The sequence below is a fragment of the Bactrocera dorsalis genome, chromosome 4 (genome assembly GCF_023373825.1).
Source record: "Bactrocera dorsalis isolate Fly_Bdor chromosome 4, ASM2337382v1, whole genome shotgun sequence".
In the NCBI taxonomy this organism is placed as follows: Eukaryota; Metazoa; Arthropoda; class Insecta; order Diptera; family Tephritidae; genus Bactrocera; species Bactrocera dorsalis.
The window spans coordinates 55429287-55446307 of NC_064306.1; the positions used below are offsets into that span (position 1 = coordinate 55429287).

Here is a 17021-nt window from a genome sequence, read left to right on the forward strand (position 1 = left end):
TATTCATTCTCATACTTGTATAGTGGACTGCTTTATATGCAACCACAGAAAGAGGTGAATGGGATAAACAACATCCATTGCTAATGAGGTACTTGATCGTGAGCATAAAGCGCTAGGAGTAGGGGCCGCCGAATTCAAAATTCCCTATTGAGACCCACGAGCTCAACTCAAACGTTTGTGACGGATGAGGCTCGTACCCATTCTCCATTGCAACGGGAGTAGATTGCGGTCAGCAAGAAATGTCTTAACACGAAGCCAAGCAGGGTGAAGCTGAAGACAAAAGCGCCATACAAGGCATCAGTCGTCAAGCACACGGACGACAAGCCTACAGAGAAGTATTATACACGATGCACGAATCTAAACGTGAACTAAATCGAATTTTAACACTTCATCGTCTCCAATAAAGTAAATATTTTGGCAAAATAGCTCTTTAAAATTTTTCTTAGATAATTTTTTTCTAAAGCAAAATGAGCTCAATGGCCAATGGATGGTATGGAGACGGTCGAATAAATATTTATTAATTTCTAAGAAGTTTTAGAAACACTAATTCTTTTAAATACAAGGCATTTGCATAACGGTAAATAAATTACATTTACAACTAATTGTGTTATTAAAACATTGTAGTAATGATTCCTAATATTTTACATTGCCTCTTCGCATAATGTAATAAAATTACGTAAAATAAAAGGAAAGAACGAATTTTGAAATAAAACTACAAAAACCATACAATACAAACTTTAATTGCATTTCCTTCTAAAATGCATGTCATCCGAGTATTTATACTAGTATGTAGAGCTACCCGCATTTACTTGGCATCACTTACAATCACTTCTAGTCAGGAATAGTAATTAACAGCAAACACTTATGCAAAAACATATGCACGACATATACATTATATAAAGCTTCAACATTTAACTCCATGCATACAAACAAACATACGTATATACATACATAACGACATGCATACATACATATACTTTAAATAACTATTTGCTTGCGATTATTATTTTCTTTGGTTGCTGCCAGCGCCAATGTTACAACTTTTGTAATTAACACTTTTCCACAATTTAATTGTTTTAATAGCTTTTGCACGTTTAATTTCGAATTTGCATGCTTTGCAGCAATTCAAGCAGAAATTTACGCATTGCACTACATGCAAGCACTCGTGCAGGAGAGCGACTAGCCTCGGAGAGGTAGAATTGCAGCTGTAATTAGTGTGTTGCCTTACAAGTTTTGTGAGGTGAACTTCTGCTTAAAATGTGTGTTGGTATTCGGGAAAAGAGGAGATTTCGTTGGTTTTACTTATAAGAATAGTTTTCTGTTTTAAATCCTGATGAGCGATCAAATGTTTATCAAGGCTTGCAATGGTATGACAGGAGGGGGATTTAGGTTCACAGAAGGTAAAGCTATAGCATTTAAATTAGTTGAAAATCATAAGATTAAGTCATTAGAAGCGGTATATGCATAGAAGTTTTGAACTTATTTTATGGAAATACTTAGTGCTTAAGGAGTTAGTTTGAGGAAATATTCAATACTTAAGGAGTTAGGCTAATCTACAGATATAAAAGGGTCTAATTATGGCAGTTTATTCAGAAAGAATCAAACTTCTCTCCTGCAGGCTTTATTAAACATATTTAAGAGTGTATAGAAAATTATTTTTACATTGACATTTTGATAGAAATTGGCTAAAGCATCACCTGTTTCCAGAGGGCCTCAACAGGCCACGGTGAGTCAAGACATTTCATGACGAAATTAAAAAAAATCTCTATCTACATATATTAAAATAATAATTCTTTTAGTTTCACATAGATTTTTCGCGAAATAGTAAGCATATTTTGATCTAAAAAATTAAAAGAAAATTATTTATGAAAAAAAAAATTTCAATAATAACAAAAAAATCTATCTGAATTGAAGAGAGAAAAATTTTTTCACTCTTCCATCAATTGAAACCCCTTTCAAATGACAATAAAGCGTACTTTAAACCCAAAAAAATGTCGATTCTCTGAATATTCTGAATTAACCTAAACCCTTCTCGACAACTAAGGGCAAATTTCTCGCGAATCTATATCAACAAACCGCAAGCATGGCTCACTATCATCATTTCTGCCACCAAATTCACTCCATTTAGCAGGTAAAGTGCAGTTTTGGACACTCATATTGATAATTGAAATTAATGTTGCGTATACGCCATGCAGACCGACAGACTTGCCAGTGAGTACGCAAGATTTTCAAAGCAAACTTCAAATGAATGCACAAGTTACCATTTCAGTACAAATATATACATATACATATATACATAGGCACGTAAATGCCTACTAAGCAAATACTTCTAAGCGTTGCTGGCAAAGTTATGCGCGCGTGAAAGCGCCGCTGCTATTGTGACATTTTTTTCTGCGCTGGCGAAACTCGTTTCAACTCTTAGCGCATACTTTTTCAACTCTTTCTCCTTACTTTTTACTACACCGTGACACTTTCTCGGTATATTGCCATTTGTTTCATGCTTGGACTAGTTCTTGAACACAACTTTATGGCAATCAACTCTTTTTCCAATAGCTTAGCGGCGACTTCAGCCAGACGCTGCTACTTCAGTCGCCGGTCGCAGCACGCGAAAAAGTTGTGGAAACCAAAAGAGAAAAGTAGAAACTGAAATGAAACGTAAAATGCATTAAAACACTCGATTTATATCAAGCGTTTGCCATACTTTTGTGCGCTCGATTATCAAAGTTTGCACGCCCCTTTGGTTTCTCGACTTCCACCAGCACGCAGGAATATGCATTTATGTTATAAGTTGCATTGAGTACATATTTCCTGCACTACAAATAGCGCTGTTGCAGTTGGTTAGCTAATTTCGGTGCACGGTAAGTTGCCAGTTGGTTATGCCTTGCCAAAGAGGCAAAAAAAATATAGTAATAAAATAAAAAAGGAACAGTGAAGAAGGCGAAAAAAGCTAAATGTGTGGAGAATTCCTGCAACAAACAACTTTTATTGTCGCATTGAAGTGGCAACATTCACAAGATTGCAACTCGCGCACTCACGCACAACGCGGCACACGCCTTAGCGCCATAAGCTGGTATGAAAAAGTTTTCACTAAACGCGCTGGCAAACGCCTGTTCGCACCGTCGCTATCTGCAGTGCCAGACGGAATTTACTGCCGTAAAAATAGCTACGCTTTAGCCGTTAGCTTCTATGCATTCGCTTGCTAAGCAAATTTTCTATTTTTTCCTCCAACGCAAACTTTGTACTGCGAGTTGCGTCAGTAACGTTGGAGGCTTGCATATTGCTTTGCATCCAGAGTCGGTACTGGTAGAAGGACGATTTGAAAATATTTTTAATAATCGTATTCCGGTAACCTATGTATATAACAATTTTGTATGTAACTTAAAATTAAAAAAAAAATTGGAATGATAGGGACACGGGTTTTGCGTTAAAATGCCCCAAAAACCCAACCCCGAATTCAGTTTTGTTTTGTATTTCTCGATTGTTGATTAGAAACAAACTTAAACTCACAGTACACAAAAGGAATGTGATTTTTTTTATGAAAATCTTTTTTATAATGAAGAAATTAGTATAAGTGACTAACCCAACTTATGTATAGGCCTATCCTAAGTGTATAGGTAGTATTAAGATATCAAATTTATGTACTTCAATGCACACATACACACTTTTGTTGTATTATATACAAAATGGTTAGAAAATATAAGTATATTTTAAAATAATTTTGGGCATTCAATAAACATATATTACATAGAGCACTCTTTTCCTCAGGATAGAATGCAAAATGTTCTAAAGAAATAAAATGTCGAATCGAATTTGCGCGAACAACTTTTCTCAAATACAAAAACATATTATGTAGCCATGACCCCAACATCAAGCAGAATCCTAAAAATTCCATTAACAGATAGAGCTACTAACAGTGAAGTTTTGAGAAGAGTGAACCGTAATAGAGAGTTGTTAAAGGCTATAAAACAAAGAAAATCAGCCTACCTAGGACATATTAGAAGGCACTCTAAGTATGAGCTCCTACAATTAATTACCCAAGAAAAAATTGAAGGAAAACGGGGTATTGACCGTAAACAACTTTGGTGGCTTCGAAACATTTGACAATGGACAGGAATCCATTACGTTGGCAACCTTATAGATGTGGCGAGAGATAGGAAGAAATATTCTGCGGTAATTAAAAACTTGTAATTTTTTAATCTAAAATATGAAAATAAATCGCGAAATGTGTTGCTAAGCGCATAACTCAACAACGCCTGATTTGAAGTTCAAATACATATGGTTCTTACGGCGAGAAAAAATTTGAATAATTGCCCGAACACCCAAAAACAGCCCTTTTTTAAGGCTCGAAAACGGCTGCACCAATCTTGATGAGATTTTTAGAGGTTGTTTGTTGTAGATCGGGGAAGGTTTAGAAATAAAAAACATTATACTTTTCATGAAGAAAAGACGGAAAATTGAAAAATTCCAAAAAGTAACCTTTTTCCAATAAATTTTTTTTGTTTTGTTTTGTTTTTCAATATTTTGATTTGTAAATTATTAAATTATTAAATTAAATTTCGGTCGCTTGCTTTTTTATTTCGGCTATTCAAAAGAAAAATTGTTGAAAATTATTCGGTGGAAACTTTATGTGTATTTCACACAACGTGACCAATTGCAAATTGAATTGAAAAATTACGAAGTCACGAAGACGTCGTGCTAATATCGGCCGGCATTCTTTTGACCATCAACGTATGACAGCCGAAGACACCTGAACGAGTAATCCCAGGATACGATGTGGAATTATGGATCGCGGTCAATCGGCAAGCGATTGTTACGATATCACAGCACGATTTTTCAAACAACAGCTACGATGTTTGCTGGACTTTATCTTGAAGCAACGTATGGTATGTATGGTGCTGTTAGATGCTGCATGAACTCTGTTGAGTTGCAAAAAAGAGGTTTGCCGTACACACATATACTTCTTTGGATGGTAGATGATGGTTACACCAAATCAAATTGATGAAATCATTTCTGCGGAAATTCCTGATCCAGAGATAGAGCCAGAATTATACGAAGTGGTAAAAACCAATATGGTTCATGGAGCTTGCGAACACCATAATCCCACTTCGGTTTGTATGTCTGACAACAAATGCACGAAACACTATCCACGTGCTTTTCTTTCGGAAACACAAATTGCAAACGATGGAATCCACTCTATCGGCGCAGCTCACCAGACGACAATGGCATAACTTTCTGCATTCCATTTAGAGGAGTGAATATCGAATTTGACAACACAGGAATCGTGCAATATTCAATTGAAGCTTAATTCTTGAACAGCACATAGCCTTAGGAAAATTACTTTTCATAGAAAGAACAGGCGGTTTCGAATTACAAAACACAGACTGTTCACCAGAAAAATTGCGCAACACCTTGTGGTTAGAAAAATATAAAATAGGTTTGTTTGATGAAAAAGGCTTTCGTCACTGTGTGAGAAGACCATTCAAAACCGAAATTAATCCAAAACGTTGCCGGGAGGAACAATGTTAAGGTGTAGAGGCAATGCACTGAAACAAGAATTGCATGGAATGATCTGGTTATGTCAAAATTATGCTAAGACCGAAAGTCCTTTGGTTTTGGGTTTCCGTCAGGATAGTTATCCGAGGCGTTCAAGAAAAGAGACAAATAAATTATTCGCTGATGTCGCCATAAGAGTGTTTGGTGCCAGTGTGCTAGTCTTGCGATTTCAATCCAAAAAGAGCAGTTATAAAAAAAGAAGTCGCTATAAAACTGATAGGCGTGACATGCGAACGATCCGATTTTGCACTCATCCTTTTCTCACAAATAAGCTGCGCATGTGTCGGTTCGATATCGGACTGGAGAAACCGACAATGACATATTGTGTATATGATAATTTAAAAAAATAAAAATATTATAGTTATCTATAGTCTGGTAGCTGATAGGAATAGTATTTGTAATCCAATTTTAGACCTTTTCTAATTCAAGGAGATATTATGAGAATGTGTTACACTACATAGACCTGCCTTAAGTTCGCGTAATTTTACTTAATAATGCATTTATAAAATTGTATTTAAAAGGGTTATATTTTGCCTTCACAATAGGTCCTCAAATGATCTGGCCAGTTATCAATAGCAGTACGCACACTCTGCATTTATATTGACAAGGCTGCTATAACTAAAGAAGACTTTCACCAAATTACTGTGAGCCATGGTCTCGAACACAAACTGTAGTCTAATTGATTGAAATCAGGTCTTGCAGTCGGCCAATCATCTGCAGCCATGAAAAGAGGAAGCCTTATATACTGAAATAAAATATTGTTGAAAGATCATATGCTCTCCATTGAAGAGAATTTTGCAAAACATTTTCACAAAAGTGCAGAGGTGTAATTCGTTTACAAATGATCCTTCACCAAGCCTTACAGCAGCTGTATGGAAGGCACATTGAACCTTCTTCAACAGTAAACATTTTTTCATCTGTAAAAAGGAAAGGAAAAACAGAAAAAAAGGATACCTTAAGAAGCCGCTTGCATCTTCTAAGCTTATTTTGCTTCGAGCGTGCTTACCGAAGATGATCAGTTGACTAAGGGTAAGCTTTCATGTGCTTCCAAGTAGAGTTACTTTGTTCAGCAGCCTTTTTTTGTCATGATAACTGACTATTTGGTACCTGAAATTGAAGCTCGTGATCTTGTCGTTATTTGGTTTCAACAAGATGGCGCCACTTCCCATACTTCGCATCAATCGACGAATTTATTGAGAGAACACTTCGGTGAGCTGATAACTTCACTTTTTGGGCCGGTGGATAGGCTACCAAGATCGTGTAATATCACACTGTTAGACTTTCCCCTTTGGGGTTATGTAAAGTTTAAAGTCAATGCGGACAATGCGGCTTCGATTGAGGTCTTGGAGCAAAACATATCGTGTACAATGCGCCAGTTACTTAGTAGTTAAAATGATTGAACGAGTAATTGAAAATCGGACTCAACGGGTGGCATTTGAAAGAGATAATATTCAAAAGGTAAATGTCAAAGAATCTCATTTAGAATGATAATAAACGTTCCCCATTATATTTGAACTTTGTGTGTGTGTGTACGTTTTTTTTTTTGTTTTTTAACGTAGGGAACCTCGAAATTGATCAAAGTGTTTATTGAAATGGAATAATCAAAATCACTACTAAAACCAAATATCAACATTTCAACTAAAAATATTTAATATCAACGATACCCCAAATATTGTTCCAAAAGCGCCTGGGAGATATTCTAAAAAATCCGCAAAAATACTACAAATGGCAAAAATTGTGGAATTTTCGGGCATTTGCTGGAGGCACGCAAATGACCTCGCAAATTTGTAGAACACTTATCTGCATTGGCATAACAAATAGCGATAGCCACTTAAGTGCACACTTACAAGCCCATCTAAAGCGCACAACTATGAATAATAAATACAATCACACTCGTATATTTTCCACTCTCACTCTCTCTCTCTCATTTAAAATCGCCAATTCAAAGTGAGTGCCAAATCGTTTTGACTATTAAGAATATTTAAGTGTATACGAGGCTATGTGTGTGTGTGTTTATCTGTAAATTTCTGTGGCAATTTGGTGAATTTGTGTCTGTATTTTTAATGGGGCAATGAGGCAGCAACCGCATTGCCAATGACAGCGGTTAGCTGCTGGCTCATAAATTGATTACGCTCACCAGCAAACATCGATGTCATTATCGTAATTTCAGTTATGGCTTGAAGATAAGCATGATAAAAGTGAGACCAGCCAAACCGCGGTCATATTTCAGGGCATTTTATACTCGAAACACAGCCAAAGTAGACGAACGGGTGATGTGGGTAGGTGTCAGTTGGTGAGTCTGTGAGCCGGTCAGACAGTTTGTCAGTGAGTGAGTCGGTCAGTCAGTCAGTCAGTCACTGAATCAGGCCATTGATTCGCTTACTACCACAGATACGCATCAACTCACGCACCCACTCTCTCACTAACTCTATCACCCACTCATTCACTAACTCACTGGCGCAATCAGTGAGAGGTCGCCATGTCAAATATGCTGTTTCGACCGCCACTTAATACCCGAAACAATTTATAAGCCGCCTGCTTTTTGCCGGCTGCTACTCGTGGCATGCCACATGCAATTTTCAACGATTTAATTTTCCAGCGCTCTGAGCGTTGAGTGACCACTTGACACATTCACGATTTATTTATGTTATCATTTCATTTGGCATTTTCATGCTGCCGGAGGGCGAATATACAAGCGCTACAAAATTTAACATCCACGAGGGATTAAATATGTCGACTTTTGTCTCACTCGCGGCGGTGTATCTCGCCTATCAACGGGAATTTCAAAGTGCTCGTAGTAGCTCGCCGCATACTTTTGCGACACTTAAAATTATTAATGATTGCCACAAAATTTGACTACCGAGTGCACGCCCACACATTCGTGTACATTTTTCTTAGCGGTTTCTCCATCACCCCAATTTGCTTGCTGGTCGTAAACATTGTGGTATCACATAAATAGCTGCTATTTTCAGCAATACTGTCTCTCTTCGGTGGTAAAACACGCACCGACCACAAACAGCTTCGGTTGTCATAACGAAAATTAAACGGAAAATACTTCCTTGAAAATACAGTTACTTTGAAAATAAAGATGTAAAGCGAATAGCTATCAAAATAATTGGTTTTACTGCGAAAATATTCTCATCATAAGTTGGCACATTTTATTGCGCAATATTATATTTACATTTTAAATCGTTAACTGCTAGAATTTCAAGAGTTCTGAGAGTGCGTACTTCACCATTAAATATGCAATATTATACATTGTACATACATATTTATAGTACTTATAAATGTATTGAGTACTTTTCTGGTTATTTAATGACCAAAGTTCAAATAGACATCTGTGTCTTTATATATTATTTTGGAAATTTAAACATCTGAGCTTCATTTTTGTATATACAATAGGCTTTGTTAAGAGATTAAAATTGTAATTATAATGTACAGTGTCATTTGATAGTTGATTGAGCATTTAGTTTCCTACAAAATCCACAAAACAATATATATTTAAAATAGTTGGAAGCGATAAGCAAATTTTTCTTTCTGATAATAAGAAAAATATAGAAAAGCGTTAGTCAAAGAACCATCGCGTTACAATTTAGAGCTCTTACTTGGAGAGCCTCTCTTAGAGGTGTCTATCAACCAATTATTCAGAGTACCAAGCGGAATAAAATATCATTTTCTTTTTTGACCCATCCTAATTTACACACCATTCATAATAACATATACCAGGCCTGAGGGCAACACTCAAGATCGCACCACACACGACCATACCGCGTAGGATAAAGTGATTGAATCATCGTTTCTACAACTCATTCGATTCGAAAGCGATCCAATAAGTAACATTGATGGACCACGTTCTCATATCCAATATCGTTCTCAAAACACCTTTATCATTCGTTTCATTTAATTAGAAATTAATTGTTGTCTTTACAAATGCTTAAAAACGTTGACCTTTTACTTTATATTTTTTTTTGTACGGGAATATAAAAAAGGTATTCGGTGCCAAGACCGGACTATAAAAGGATGACTCATCAAATCGAGAATTTGATTGCTCAAAGATGCAAGAGTGATCTTTCTTCGGTGGTTGGTTTTCCTGATTTCTTTAAAAACAACTGGCATAGAATTTACTGTTCTACGTCTTCGCGAACAACTTTTGTGAAATTCGGCTCATTCGGCCATACAATCGACTGCTGTTTACTTTCGAGCTCACATACATAAATCCAAGACTTACCTGTCACGTTGCCATAGACGTGTTTCGAAGCTATCGTATTTTTTAACATTTCTCTGAAATAGAAATGAATAGACAGGTGTTTTTATATAAGCGATCGACAAAAGTTGTCGAACCTAAGGTGACAAGTTTTTTCCATAATCAAGTATTCATGCAGTATTGCATCTATGCCAGTTCCAATCTCATGATAGGCCACATGACAATCTTACAATATCAGTTTAAGCCCAGCATCATTAGTTCCGGGGACAGCAATTGATTTTGGATGACCTTCTCGAAATTATTCTTGGGGTAATATACGACCTCGGTTGTAGTCACCATGCTTACATTAAATATTGGTCTTTGATGGAACTTCATAGCCAAATTTTCGTAAAGTTCATCGATGCACTGTTGTTGAGTTAATCCACGTCAAAAGTTGGTAAACATAAAAGCGCGAAAATGTTCGCGGTTAAATTTTATTTTCCGGCCGAGATGCTTATTTCAAGTAACTATACATTCTGTCAAGAAAGTGTCTGGAATTTATAAATAAAACGAAAATTTTTCAATCATCATCCAAATTTATTTTATCGCCTTCAAAATAACATTAATTTGAAGCGATGCACATGTGACAACGCTTCTCCCAACCGTCAATACATTTTTTTATAGGCACTTTCCGGGATGGCCTTTAACTCACGCGTCGAATTTACAATATTTTGATGTCTTCAGTTGAATCGAAGCGTGTTGCCCGAAGTGGATATTTCAGTGTGAAGAAAAGTAAAAGTCAAATGGAGCTAAATCAGAGAGTTTCGATACTTGTTCAATGATATTTGTTAAGTGTTTGGCCAAAATTTACGATAAACAAAATTCGGTAAACACTACTGAGGTCGACTGACATAAACAGCTGCTGTAAACACAATGGTTGACAGATCGCGCTAATTTTTGGCGTCATAATTAAGGACAGTTATACCAACCCAGAAAAAAATTTACCTGTCTTCCATATAAGCGGGAGACGAGAGGGGGAAGTGAAGAGTTCCCAATACTTTCTTGACAGAATGTACACCATAAAAAGAGCGGTTGTATGACGATACCTTCTGAGTATGTAAAAGTGAAAGCACCAAATTTTTTCGAAAAACAGCGTAGGGTTAACGTCTGTGAAACAATGCTCTCCGAAAGTATTATTACTGCTGATAAGCCTTGAACCTATGACTCGGAAACAAACGATCAATCGCCCGAATATCGTGATAAAGGTGAGCAGAAGCCGAAAAACTTACGTCAAAGAAGGCCAAAAATCAAGTTTATGTTGACAGTTTCCTTCGATTATCGGGGTGTGGTGTATATCTAACTCCCCCCGACCGGCTAAATTATCAACAAGGAATACTTTTTGGCTGTTGAGCGTCGTTTGCGCCAAGCTGTTCGTAGAAAGATGCCGGAATTATGACCGAGAACTCTTGGTATTTGCAACACGATAATGCAGCGTTACATAGTGCATTGATTCTTCGTGACATTTTCGTCAAATTTTCAACTAATATCGTGCGACAATCGCCATATTCATCTGAATTAGCTCTATGTGATTACTGGCTATTCTTTAAATACAAACGAACACTCCGGAGAAAACGTTTGAGTCAACTGAAGTCATTAAACGTGAATCAATACGCGCATTGAAGGCTGCTATTCCGGAAATTTACTTTAAAAACTGTTTCGAGGATTGGAAGAAACGCTGGTATGAGTGTATTCTGACGAAGATTAGTTTGAGAGGGATGACATGGTCTTTGGAGAATAAATTAAGAATTTTAAATTCATGGACAAAGTCTTATTATTTTTCGGTCAAATGTCTAACTTTACGATAAAGTTTTGCGTTGTTAAATCCCGTAATATAAAAGGCACCCTACGTATACCGCATATACATATAAATGAAATTAAATCAGTAACCATTATTACCAATAATGTGATTTCGTTAGAAAATTTAAATTAAACGCACAAATAATCATTACAATAAATCAGTTCGTATTTCCATCTCATTTTCTTAGGATTACACTGGACGTTTTAATATGAAATGAAAATTATTTTTAAGTCCGAATGGAAAATTTAACATAAAATACTTACAAATCTTTATATCCTCAAATTGCGAAGTTTATACAACTTAAGCTACAACAAATCACAACAACAACTTGCCCAAAGCACTGCAACACACTTAAAAAAGCGAGAAGAAAATTAACGAATTTGGATAAAAAGAATTTAGTTAGACGAACAATAAAAGTTGTGATCAGGTGTGACACAACGACACAAACGCGCCACTGGAACGGCGGTCATAAAACCCACGACAAAATTGGCCAAGGCAATTGGTGGGAGTGCAACCAACGGCAACTTTCTGAACAAGTTGTCTGTTTGCGTGCTTTATTACCTAACAGCAGTGAAATCAGCAAGAAGAAAAGAAGAAAAAAAACAAAACTACGCTGGATGGAAATAAAAAGTGTAGCAACAACCGCCGACCGATACTGGTCAGGCGTTGAAATGTAGCCTGCAGACGCGCGGCAGCTGAAACAGTGAAAACCGCTGCTGGGCGTAGAACCTTTTCGACATCGGAGCTAGATGCAGAGCAACAAAAAGTGAAGGCAAGCGCCATAGGTCATAGCGTTGATGGGAAACATAACAGTTGTTGTTAGAGAAATAGTACAAAAAATGCAGAAAATACATAGATAAAAAAAAGTAGCAAAAGAATATTTTCGAAGCAAACCGCGAACCAGTGAATTTACTCGTACAACACTGGCGGCGAGTAGCTTGAGCGTAAGGAATGTAATAAAGCTCATGTTTGACACTGATCGCATTGTACGCTGGTACTAGAGAGCATGGTTGTCTATAAATTACGACCACCAGCGAAAGCACCAACACCACCACCAATGCGCATTTAATTCTATTTCGGAGCATAAAATCACAGTCAAAATGGCAGCGCATAAAATGTTGATTACTTTTTTTCCCACTAAATGTCTGTGTAGCAGAGTATCTGGATTTTTATGTACTACTTTTATTTTTCTCGTTTTTCATGTTTCAATGGTTTCCAACATTCAATTGAGCGTGAGCGCTAAAGCAATTTCGAACTTCTAAAAAATCAATTTGGCAATTTTTAACACTATTCCAATTGCTCGACAAGATTTTTGCGCCATTAAAAGACAATGTTAGTGCCACGCTTACATCCTCCGTACTTGTATGAGTGCAGCGGCAATGAGTATGTGAACAACAGCAACTACAACAACCAAAACATACATTGACATAGTCGTAGAGGAATATCCTTGATGACAGCACTCATTTATCTTGTAGTATTTCGCTCGATTTTATGGCCGCTGCATAGAAAATGGCAATTGCGATACAGGGTGTGCATGCGAATGTATAGAAAATGAACGAATATTGACGAGTTTGCAAAATTTAATTATTTATTGATTAAGTGTATGGTTTGCTATAGGATAAGAGAAATAGAATGCATACTATGTGAGTATAAATCGAATCCAGAAGAGAGGCATATTATAACGGGTGATTTTTTTGAGGTTAGGATTTTCATGCATTAGTATTTGACAGATCACGTGGGTATGCTTTGACATTTCATCATGAATAGACTTACTAACGAGCAACGCTTGCAAATCATTGAATTTTATTACCAAAATCAGTGTTCGGTTCGAAATGTGTTTCGCGCTTTATTTTGTTCAGCGATGAGGCTCATTTCTGGTTGAATGGCTACGTAAATAAGCAAAATTGCCGCATTTGGGGTGAAGAGCAACCAGAAGCCGTTCAAGAACTGCCCATGCATCCCGAAAAATGCACTGTTTGGTGTGGTTTGTACGCTGGTGGAATCATTGGACCGTATTTTTTCAAAGATGCTGTTGGACGCAACGTTACGGTGAATGGCGATCGCTATCGTTCGATGCTAACAAACTTTTTGTTGCCAAAAATGGAAGAACTGAACTTGGTTGACATGTGGTTTCAACAAGATGGCGCTACATGCCACACAGCTCGCGATTCTATGGCCATTTTGAGGGAAAACTTCGGACAACAATTCATCTCAAGAAATGGACCCGTAAGTTGGCCACCAAGATCATGCGATTTAACGCCTTTAGACTATTTTTTGTGGGGCTACGTCAAGTCTAAAGTCTACAGAAATAAGCCAGCAACTATTCCAGCTTTGGAAAACAACATTTCCGAAGAAATTCGGGCTATTCCGGCCGAAATGCTCGAAAAAGTTGCCCAAAATTGGACTTTCCGAATGGACCACCTAAGACGCAGCCGCGGTCAACATTTAAATGAAATTATCTTCAAAAAGTAAATGTCATGAACCAATCTAACGTTTCAAATAAAGAACCGATGAGATTTTGCAAATTTTATGCGTTTTTTTTTTTTAAAAAGTTATCAAGCTCTTAATAAATCACCCTTTATATTGTTGAAATATCACGTGGAATTTCTGGTCTAACCGAGATAAGATTTCGCTTCTATACATAATTATAATAATAATTGTTATATAAGTATATTTTAAGAAATAGTCGCTGACAGTAAAGTTCAAAGCTCTCCAACCATTTTATGACATTAAGTTAAGAATTATCTGAAATGCGATTTTAATGATAAAATGTTTCAGCAAACTATCATATTTGGACTTTTATTCAATATCATAGGAACCTAAAAATATCTAATACTTCCAATAGACTTCATTTGATTAGACTTTGGAAGTTACCTGAAAATTAAATACAGGGCAAATAGTTATAAAGGAAGATCTTAAATATTTCCAGATGTTTACAAAAAAATTGACATTCCAAAATTGATACTTTTTTGATATAAATTTAAAGTTTTTTATAAATTAGCACAGAAGCTATATATATTATGCATATCACCGAAGAAATGTACAATTATGTCAAGATATTTCATTTAGATCTCACCCAAAGCTTAGCCTATTATATTACATATAACTTCTTAAGACCGTTCGCGCAGCTGTCGCACTGGAATCAGCTGTTTATAAATTTACTGAATGATAGTTCGGAGTATTATTCACAAGTGTACAAAAGCGTTTTGCCAAAAGTGAACGCAAAAAAAGTGATCATAGAATTCAAACATAATAGTGTGATTGTTTTATATTTAGCTGGAAAATCACAGCCAGTAATTGTTCCTGAGCTCAAACACCTTAATGTGAATAAAGTTTTTGTTTTTCGGTGCGTTATCACTCGTTACTATGATACTGGTAGTATTGCAAAACGCCATGGAGGTGGTCATCAAAAAACTGCAACGTCACATGAGATGGTCCGGAAAGTGAAGAAGCGACTTGAGCGAAATCCACGACGAAGTGGCAATCAAATGGCTAAGAACTGAAAATATCCGACCGTAGCATCCGACGCATATTGAAAAATGAGCCCAAGGTCAAGCCTTACAAGTTCCAAAAGGTTCATGATCTCACACCGAAGCAGCAACAAGTAAGACTTGAGAGAGCGAAACAGTTGCCACCGAAGATGGGCGCCCTCCAATTGCTTTCATCGAGCCTGGCGTCAAAGTAAATTCGACATATTATCGGGCAAGTGTTCTGGAGGCTGCTTTGAAGCCGTGGGCAAACAAACATTTCGGTCGCAAACCAAGGACGTTTCAACAAGACTCAGCACCGTCTCACAAAGCGCGAGTGAACCAAGAATGGCCGAAAAACAACCGAACTTCATTACGACCAAACAATGGCTCTCGAATTTACCAGATGCGAATCCAATGGATTATTCTCTCTGGGTCATTTTGGAGAGCAAGATTCGAAGTAAAAAATACACCAGTCTCGAGATGCTCAAGAAAGTCATTGTCGTGAGTGGGTCAAAATACCGGCAAGTCACATTCGGGCAGCTTGCGATTCGTTTTTTGACCGTCTCAAGGCCATAGTTAAGGCAAAAGGTGGTCAGATCGAGCAAAAGTGAATTGATCCTGAATTTATGGTTATTTTCACACATTTTGTTGTGAGTGCTGGATCCTGTAATTAACGGTCTGTGCGTCTATAAAAAAATAGAGAAACGTTCCACCAATATTAAGAAAAAGTTCTCAAACTATAATATTCTAAAAATTTTTTGGGATATATTTTTTAATGATTGAACTTTTATTAATGAAATCAAATCAAATGAAGAGTTTCGAGATAAAGTTATCAAGCCAAAAATTGTCGTTATAGCTTGTTTCGATATTCAAATACAAAGAAAAGAGACAAGAAAAAGCGGGAAACTCCGGCTGCACCGTAACTATTATACCCTTCACCGATGTAATTTTTACTGCATAAATGGTTTAGTGGTTCGATCTGCATAATATGCTCGGAGATTGTAGCAATGTCTTGGTTAATAATTTATGCCAAATTTCATAAAGTTAACCTGACAAATGAAAGAGTTTTTTATATAAAGACTTTTTTATCAGTAATTTGTATGGCAACTATATGCTGTAACAAAAAAAGGTTTTTTACAAGGACATGATTTGGATCAACAAATGAGCAGCTGCTTAAGGAAAGACAGATGAAATTTTTCAGAACGACATCTCAAAAGCTGAAGTTCTAGTTCGCATATATACAGACAGATGGACAAAAGTATAAAATATATGCACTCTCCTTTACCTTTCCCTCAGATTGTTAGAAAATGCGAGGCAAACTTAATATAACCTGTTTAGGGTATAATAAAGAATAGGGTCTGTATAATGTTGATGTTTGAAAATTGTTTTCTAAAAACACAACTCAACCCAAATAATTCAGGTATTTAACAGAAAGGGAAAAATCACTTCTTTTTTCTCAACCTTTCAGTATATACAATAGTTATAGACTGAGGAATTTTATTCCAGCGCAAAAATTTGCGATTTTTTTCCTATCCGTGGAAGCGCTATAACTGCCGGCATACAGATTTCTTTTACATTTCAACTATAAAAATAATATTATAACTTTTTTTTTGCAATCAAAGATCGCGAACTCTTCAAAAATTCTTTTAGACTCATTAGAGTACTCCTCTCCACGGAAGTCTTTAGTAAAAGGCGAAAGATTTATTCAACAACTAAAGAGAAGCCAGAGATATTTAAATAATAAAAACAAACCAAAAATGATATCAGATGATTTTTCGATTCAACAGTTTTTCCCTTACTATGTTTTGACCTCTTTACATAACCACAAGTTGAATCCAAAAATCGAATTTTGTATTTGCATATAGATCTAATATACCCATAACGGGTGATCTAAAAAAAGGTCCGTTTTTTTAAAAGTATGTTTTTGACAGATTATGCGTGAGTCGTGTCAAGGTGT

The 17021-nt window shown here is 36.4% G+C and overlaps 1 non-coding gene across 1 annotated transcript; it reads right to left on the reverse strand.

Annotated features, from left to right (window-relative positions):
• Positions 1-16683: 16683 nt before the first annotated feature.
• LOC125778544 (U5 spliceosomal RNA) lies at positions 16684-16796 on the reverse strand. Its single transcript, XR_007422777.1, has one exon. It is a non-coding gene; the product is annotated as a U5 spliceosomal RNA (small nuclear RNA).
• Between the last annotated feature and the right edge of the window lie 225 nt (positions 16797-17021).